This window comes from Rhinatrema bivittatum, chromosome 1 (assembly GCF_901001135.1).
Source record: "Rhinatrema bivittatum chromosome 1, aRhiBiv1.1, whole genome shotgun sequence".
NCBI lineage: Eukaryota > Metazoa > Chordata > Amphibia > Gymnophiona > Rhinatrematidae > Rhinatrema > Rhinatrema bivittatum.
The window spans coordinates 243920789-243928388 of record NC_042615.1 but is presented as its reverse complement, the minus strand read 5'-3'; the positions used below and the strand labels follow the sequence as shown (position 1 = coordinate 243928388).

Below are 7600 nucleotides of genomic sequence, written 5' to 3'. Positions count from 1 at the left end.
TCTGCTCTCCTCACAGCAAAGAAAAGCAACACACAAGCAGAGAAGCCCTTCTTACAAAGCTGAGCTAGTGAGTTAAGTAAGAGGATAAGTAAACATACTGGTGCCAGTGTGGCTGGCTACTTAAAAAATACACTTACCAACAATCAATTACATATATTTGAACTGTGTACAGTTCCAGCCAGGACCACCTTTCTAAAATGCACAGTGATTGGCAAATTCAACATGCACTAGCATTTCAGGTGCCTGCTAACAAAAATAATAAACAAAGAAGTGCTGATCATCACATTACTTTTTTTGTCAAGCTTCCAACTGTTTCCATTTCACATCCTCCCAACCAATGCCATTACCTCAGTGGAACCTTGGTAACATCAATAGATAAGAGCACAGCCAGCCAATAGGAATACATATATTCATTGCTAAGTGACCTTTACTGACCTGGGAAGTGTGAACACTTTGTTTCATTTTCTGTTGCTGTTCGTGAGTTTCCAGTTCCATTTCCCATCCCCCCAACCATCACCTCAGTGGTAACCTTGGTAACATCAATAGATAAGAGGGCTGCCAGCCAATAGTAACACATATTCATTCCTAACTGACCTTCAGTGACCTGGAAAGTGTCTATTTGTATCATTTTGAGTTAGTGCGCACTAACTCGAGTTAGTGCGCACTAACGGGGAGTTAGTGCGCACTAACTCGGGTTAGTGCGCACTAATCGGAAAAAACGATTTTTAACGATTTTTTAACTAAAAAATCGTGCCTAACACGATTTTCTTGCCCTGCCACACGATTTCTATCGTTAAGACGATATGGAAAACGATTCACATCCCTATTGACCTGTGAGCATTGTTGGAATGCCACAATCTTTGACAGGTATTTTACTAAAGCCTGTAACTGAAGGCCTGTAAGGTGAGCACTCTGAAGTCAGCACTGACTGAAACAGCTGAGGTAGTGCTGTCAGCAGTGTCTTTGCAGGCTCATGTGACACAAAGCATTCCAAGTACAGGTGCATAACTTCACATGCATATGGTTGTCAGTTATGGGATGAGGTTATAAAATGTCAACTAGGAAACTGCATTTGGGGATTCTACTAAATGTGTGGCAGCCCTTCACAACCAAGCTAAGGCTACTCATTTGTAGCAGTCATCAAACCCTGAAGCACTACATCAGAGCTGCCACATCTGTCCCAGCAGAAAAACCTCTACCTTGTGGTCTATATGTCCAAGTCCCTGACTGCTCTGCAATAGAAATGAGCTTCGTTTTTTTCTACCGGGTCGTTTTTTGAGTCGGACGCTTCAGGGTAAAGTTCGTTTTTCCTCGGTTAGATTTTTGGAAAAATGAACAAAAACTAAACGGAGAAAAATGAAACGGGCCCAAAAAACGACACAGGAAAATGAAGCTCAAAAAAGCCCACCCCAAGCATTAAAATTTACTATAATACATTAAATACAACCCTCCCCCCACCATCCCGATCCCTCCCCAGAACTTACTAACATCCCTGGTGGTCCAGCAGGGTCCCACGAGCAATTTCTCCCTCCGTGCCATCGGGCTGTCGGGCCTGCCTCACATCAAAATGGCGCCAATAGCCTTTGACCTACTATATCACAGGGGCTACTGGTACCATTGGTCAGCCCCTGTCACATGGTAGGAGCACAAGATGGCGCCGACCCTGCACAAACAGCAGGAAGAAATGGTTTGGGACACCCCTCCAACAACCCCTACTGTCAACTGGAAGGAGATGGATGCTAGGAAATGCAGGATGGCCAATAGTTTGGTGAACCCCAGTATAGCATGGGACCTTTCCATGAGCGGATCTAGATCCTCTTGGACTTCTTCATATAATTCCAGGATAGCCTGAGAGCTGAGGCGATACCTGCTAACCCCTAGGGATGTGCATTTGTTTCAATGAATGTGCAATCCGCAATGAATATGTCCCTGTTTGTTTGATTCATGGGTTCACGAAACGCATGGCGATCCCCCACGAATGAAACATATATTAGTTTCATTCTTTTGGTTCGCAGTGCTGCTTTCTTAGTGGCCATTTGAAATAGGAGAAGGCCATGAGGGTGTATCCGTAGCAACAACCAGCCCTTTCCCGTGAGTCATAAGTGACCTCACAGCCCTGGCAAAGATTGGGTCATACAGGTTGGCAAGGAGACCAGAATGCCAACGTATCAGAACAAAGCATTTTTCTAATTCAGCCAATCACTGCTCTCAGTGCTCTCACTGCTCTCAGTGCTCTGTGATACTGTTCCTGCTGTACTATTTCTACCTTAAGCACGTGGTGCGCCACGTACTTTCTTCTAGGGTTTTGTCTGAGAAGGTTGTTGCTTTTGAGCTCTCTCCGAGTGTCTCAAATCTGTATTCAATTGCTATTGCTAGTTTGCTATAATTAATTTTCTATTTATGAAAAAGATATTTGTTCTTTTTTGCTGCTGTGCCTGCCAGGCAGCCAGGCTTTTTTTTTACTGCACTTTTTTATTGAACTACTTGTTGACTATCGGTCTCGTGCTGGTATTTAGCCTTAGATGGAGTTTACCACCCACTTTTACTGCAATCTCAAACAACCCAACTCGAGAATACCTGGTCTCGGCATGCTGGGGGACACTACTACCGGCCTAACACCATCCGTGGGCTGAGCCTCGTCTTGCCTCCTTGTCTTTCCCCTATCAACACTACAGTGACCTGACTACCTGAGCTCTGCCAGCCTGTCTTGCCCCTATCAAAACCACAGGGACCAGACTACCTCCACTCTGCCAGCCTGTCTTGCCCCTATCAACTTTCTGCCACTCTGCCTTGCTGCCATACACCAGATGACTCACTCAGCACTATCATGGTTCCTCAGTGTGTTGGTGCTAGTCTTTCTGCTACTTTTTCCCTTTATCAGCGCCTTGTGGTTTTTTCTGACACTCTTTCTGCTTGCTATGTTCCCCCTTCATTGTGCTGTAGGATGTTGATGCCACTTGCGTATCACTTTGCCTGTTGTGCTGCCTTCAAGGGTTCATGCAACTGTTATCAGTGCTCTCTTTTTAAGCTGCGGTGTGTTTTTGACACTCTCGCTGCTGCTTTGCACCTCTGTTAAAGCACTCTTGCCACTACTGGTACCCCTTTGTCCCTTTGCAGTGCCTTAGGCTATTCATGCCACTTTGGTGTCACTTTGCCACAGTCTAAGTACCTTGGACCTCTTTTCTCATTCTGATGATTGCTCCCCAGAAGTTTCATCAGAATTGATAAGAAAACCCCAATTCTGCAGCCAAAAATAGTCTGCAATACTTCCCCCATTGACTTTAATGGCAATCAAAAAACAAATGAAACTAATAAACAAATTGTTTTTTTCCCCTATGAAACTAATGAAACAAATTTGGGTCCTGGCAAAATGGAAAACGAAACAAAACACATTTTTTCCTTCTGCACATCCCTATTAACCACATAATCTTCTGGTACAGCAATGACATTTATGGCGGAAAGACGCACTCCCTGCATCTTGTCTGCCATGGCTGCCTGTGTGCCAGGTACTGCTGTGGGCCATGAGCCTCTCCCTGTGGGACCCGTGGCTTGGGCTGCAGTGCAGAGACTTCCCTAGAAGGGGTTTTAACTTCCCTTGCCTCTTCTTGTGGTTGTTGTTGTCTGCAATAAGCATCCTGAAGCAGACAGTATTCCCCAACAAATATACCTGCCTCAAACATAATAGGTTGAGGAAGATAGACCAGATAAGAAAAGGGTTTTATTGGCCCAGGAGTGCATGTTAGGTGTGAATTGTAGAACGCTTCATTTTATCGCGAGCTGTGATAATAGCCACAATCCATGAAAACGTCACAGGATAAAAACTTTTTCCCCTTTATGGCAAAAAAAAAAAAAAGTTGTAGTTATTTCTGCCATTAAATCCTGAGGTAGTGTGCGTTAATCTATTGCAGAATGTGGTAGGACACCTTGATTTGCATTAACTCCTTCCACTTGCATACAAAAATTTAAATGTATATGCTAGCTTGCATTGCAATATTTATCACGCACGCAATATGCGTTAAACCTCTTTTAATGTGAGTTAGGGCCCTAATGCATTTTGATGAATAACCCAGTAAGTTAGTCGACTAACTGAGATGTGGTTGAGAGCAGGATCAAAGTTATTTGGGAATGTGTTCCCACATGACTTTAACCTTAAATGTCTCCGGCTTCCAGTATTGCTTTGACAACAGTGCTGGAAAGGTCTGCTACCAGCGTTGCTAGCAAAGTAACCCTCTGACAGCAATGTTGGAAGCTGCTGTGAGTGTACCGCAATCCCAGTACCGCACAGGGTTTGAAGAATGCCTGGTGGGATGTGAGTAGGGTTGCCAATTGTCTCCAGATTATCAGGACAAGTTGATCCAGTCCTGGTTTTACTCCCCTGCATGTTGGTACTTGTAGTCTTGCTTTTATTAGGGAATGCAATAGAGAAGTCAGAACAATGCAATGGAGTAAAACCAACCAGTCCTAAAAATCTGGAGCCATTTGGTAACCCTAGGTGTGAGGCTTGGGGTTGGGGTGCCTGGAGGAAGAGGAGGAGAATGAGAAGTGGGCCAGATCTGAGTCTATTTATCTAAACTAGGAGGAGGGTGGGACAGTGATCTATCGCTTTCTATAAATTCATTTTTCAAATCTTTTGGAAGCCTTGGAGTGAAAAGGGATCTACATCTAGCATACTCGGGTGAGGATAGAGGATTAGGCTGCTGCTGCAATTGGTTTTTTGGTTTTTTTTCCTTCTTAGCACTTAACTAGCTATATTATTTTGAACGTAGCCAGTTAAGATGTAAGATTTTCAGGAACACATACATGGACAGATTTAAAGCCTAACCTAGATAATTTTATTCAAGGATATTCAACAGGACACTCATCCTGCTGAATATCCCTCATAACTTATCTGGTTAACTTTACTTAGTTAAGTTATCCATTATTCTTTTTGTTAAATTTTGAGCGCAATTCATTTTTTTAGTGTGCAGAAATTCCCATTTAGTGTGCACTATTTCAATTTAGTGTACATTCATATTTTTATTGTGCATTCATTTGATTTAATATACTAAAATAATTAGTGTGCATGAATTGAAGTGAAACAAAACAATTTCACATCCCTAATTACTACCACTCTTGTCTTTTGTTATATTTTTTTTTCTCTTCGGTAGATTCTGCCTTTCCTTTTTCAACATTTTGTAAAGCTGTTTCCACCATTTTACTTTGTTTTTTTTCTTGTTCAATATTAGCTTTGATTGGATTTAAAAACTTTGTAGCAGCTATTCTGATGGATCTGACTCCTTCAGTTGAGATTGTACAATAACTGATGCATGAATGTCCTGCAATAGTGGAATTAATGACATTTTGGGATGTGGGGTTGTGTATGCTTCATGCTATTTTGCTTTCTGCTTTCTGGTTTCTCTTTTGCTTCATGATAAAAGCCTTTGGAACATAAGTTTTATTTGATTATTTTCCCTTTTAGATGTACCATCATATGCTGGTTCTATATCCAAAGAAACAGATGGAGTAGAAGAAACAGAGAAGACAGATCCTCCTTTCCCAGGGGCATTACCTGAAGGTCCAGCAGCTCCCATCAGAGGAGATAATTCCAGCAAAGTGGGTGTGAGGTCGGGGAGTAGTTTCCAAAAATATGAAAGCTGCTTTATTTTAACATGAACATTTTCAGTAAACACTTTAATCCCCTTTACTGCCAAGGTATTTGTCATCCATATGGCCAAAGAAATGTTCTGCTGTATTGAAATAAAATTTTCCAGCCACAATAATATATTCATTATTCATGCTTACCTAGTCAAATCATTCATCATATTTTTAGCACAACAAGAGATTTCCATTGGTACAGAGCTCTTGTGTCTGCCAGGTCATATTTATCTGTAATTCCTCTCCGAGCAGTGAAAGTTTGTGGAAGTAAATCATTTTTCAGTGATATTGCTCCACTTCAAGGGGGATAATATACAGCATAACATTATAGGCTACAAAACAGTCATTCATTCCTGAAACCGAAATGTGGTCTCGTATCTGAAAATATAACTTGTGTCAGGATGTCTTATTGTGTAGACATTATATAAAAAAAAAAAAAATAGGTAGTGGGTAAAGGAGAGCCTTGATACAATATATTACCGGTGTTCTCTTGGCTCTCTGAATTCAATGCCTACTACAAAATTGTGTCTGTAACTACCCAAAGAGACTGATTCACTAAGCTTGTCTCCCAGTGACACAGAGAAGGCAATTTTCAAAGAGATTTGTGTAGGTACAGAAATTCCAAGTGGGAATGAAGAAAATGTATCTTCAATGACATGTTGCACTTCAACAATTTGTATGCCTGAAGCAGATTTTCAACCTGTTCAACATAGTCTGCTGCCTTATAGTTGCCTAGAAAATTACAAACGACATTCTTGAAGGCTGTCCATGCAACACATTCTGTACCTTGCAGAAGACCATCAAAGTGGCTGTCCTTCATCACAGCTTGGATTTGTGGGCCAACGAAAACACCTTCTTTTATCTTGGCGTCACTTATGCGTGGAAACATTTGCCACAAATAATCAAAGGCTTTACTTTGCTTGTTCATTGCCTTAACAAAGTTTTTCATCAGCCCAAGTTTGATGTGCAAAGGTGGAAGAAATATCTTACTTGGATCCACCAATGGGTCGTGCGCAACATTCTTCTACCCTGGAACCAACTACTTGCAGAGAGGCTAGACTTTTCTGATGTTATGCAAATCTCTTGCTCGATTGTCCCACTCACAAAGGAAGCAACAATACTTGGTGAAACCAAGCTGCAGACCCAGTAGAATTAAAACTACCTTGACAGCACATCACAAATTCTAGTTGTGCCTCGAGTACTCAATATGGTTCAGCAGTAGCTGCATGTTCTCATATGTTTCTTTCAAATGAACGGCATGTCCGACAGGTATTGATGGGTTGATATTGCCATTGTGCAGCAAAACAGCCTTCAAACTTAAGATTGATGAATCAATAAACAGTCACCATTCTGTTGGGTTGTGGTCACATCTGAGAGCACAAAACAATTCATTGATGTCACAGCAAAAAGTCAGACTGTCTACTTGGTTGAAATATTTTTTCAAATCTTCATGATGGCTCCAAATACTGAAATTTTCGAATCAGATGACAAAAGGTTCCATCCTTGCAGCCTTGATCCAAGAAGCTCCGCCTGACTCTTCGATAAAGTCATATGTCTGACCAGATCGTTCAGTACTGACTGAGATATTAAATGAGGATCGCTGGATGTTGATAGCACAAAGTCAGGATCAGCCTCAGCTTCCATTTGCGATGGCTCGCCAGCATCACCTACCTCCTCATCCCCGTCATCAAGTGTCCACATCTCTTGTGGTTTTGGAACAGGAAAACTGTTATCATGCGGCACTGGTCTCATTGCCAATGCAAGGTTAGGGTACTCAATAAACGTCCTGTTCATTGATAAATATCCTGACACATTAGTCATGCAGAAGTAACAGTCAGTTATATGATCTTTCTGTTCCCTCCATATCATTGGGATGGCAAACGGCATGGATGGTCGCACACCTTTCAGCCAAGCTTGCAAACTACTGGCGCAAGATGCGCAAGATATATGATGAGCCCATTCTCTG

At 41.9% G+C, this 7600-nt stretch overlaps 1 long non-coding RNA gene across 1 annotated transcript; it reads left to right on the top strand.

Annotated features, from left to right (window-relative positions):
• The first annotated feature begins 2231 nt into the window (after positions 1 to 2231).
• LOC115080390 lies at positions 2232 to 5761 on the top strand. The gene is made up of 2 exons (XR_003853558.1): positions 2232 to 2317; positions 5459 to 5761. It is a non-coding gene; the product is annotated as an uncharacterized LOC115080390 (long non-coding RNA).
• Positions 5762 to 7600: the final 1839 nt, after the last annotated feature.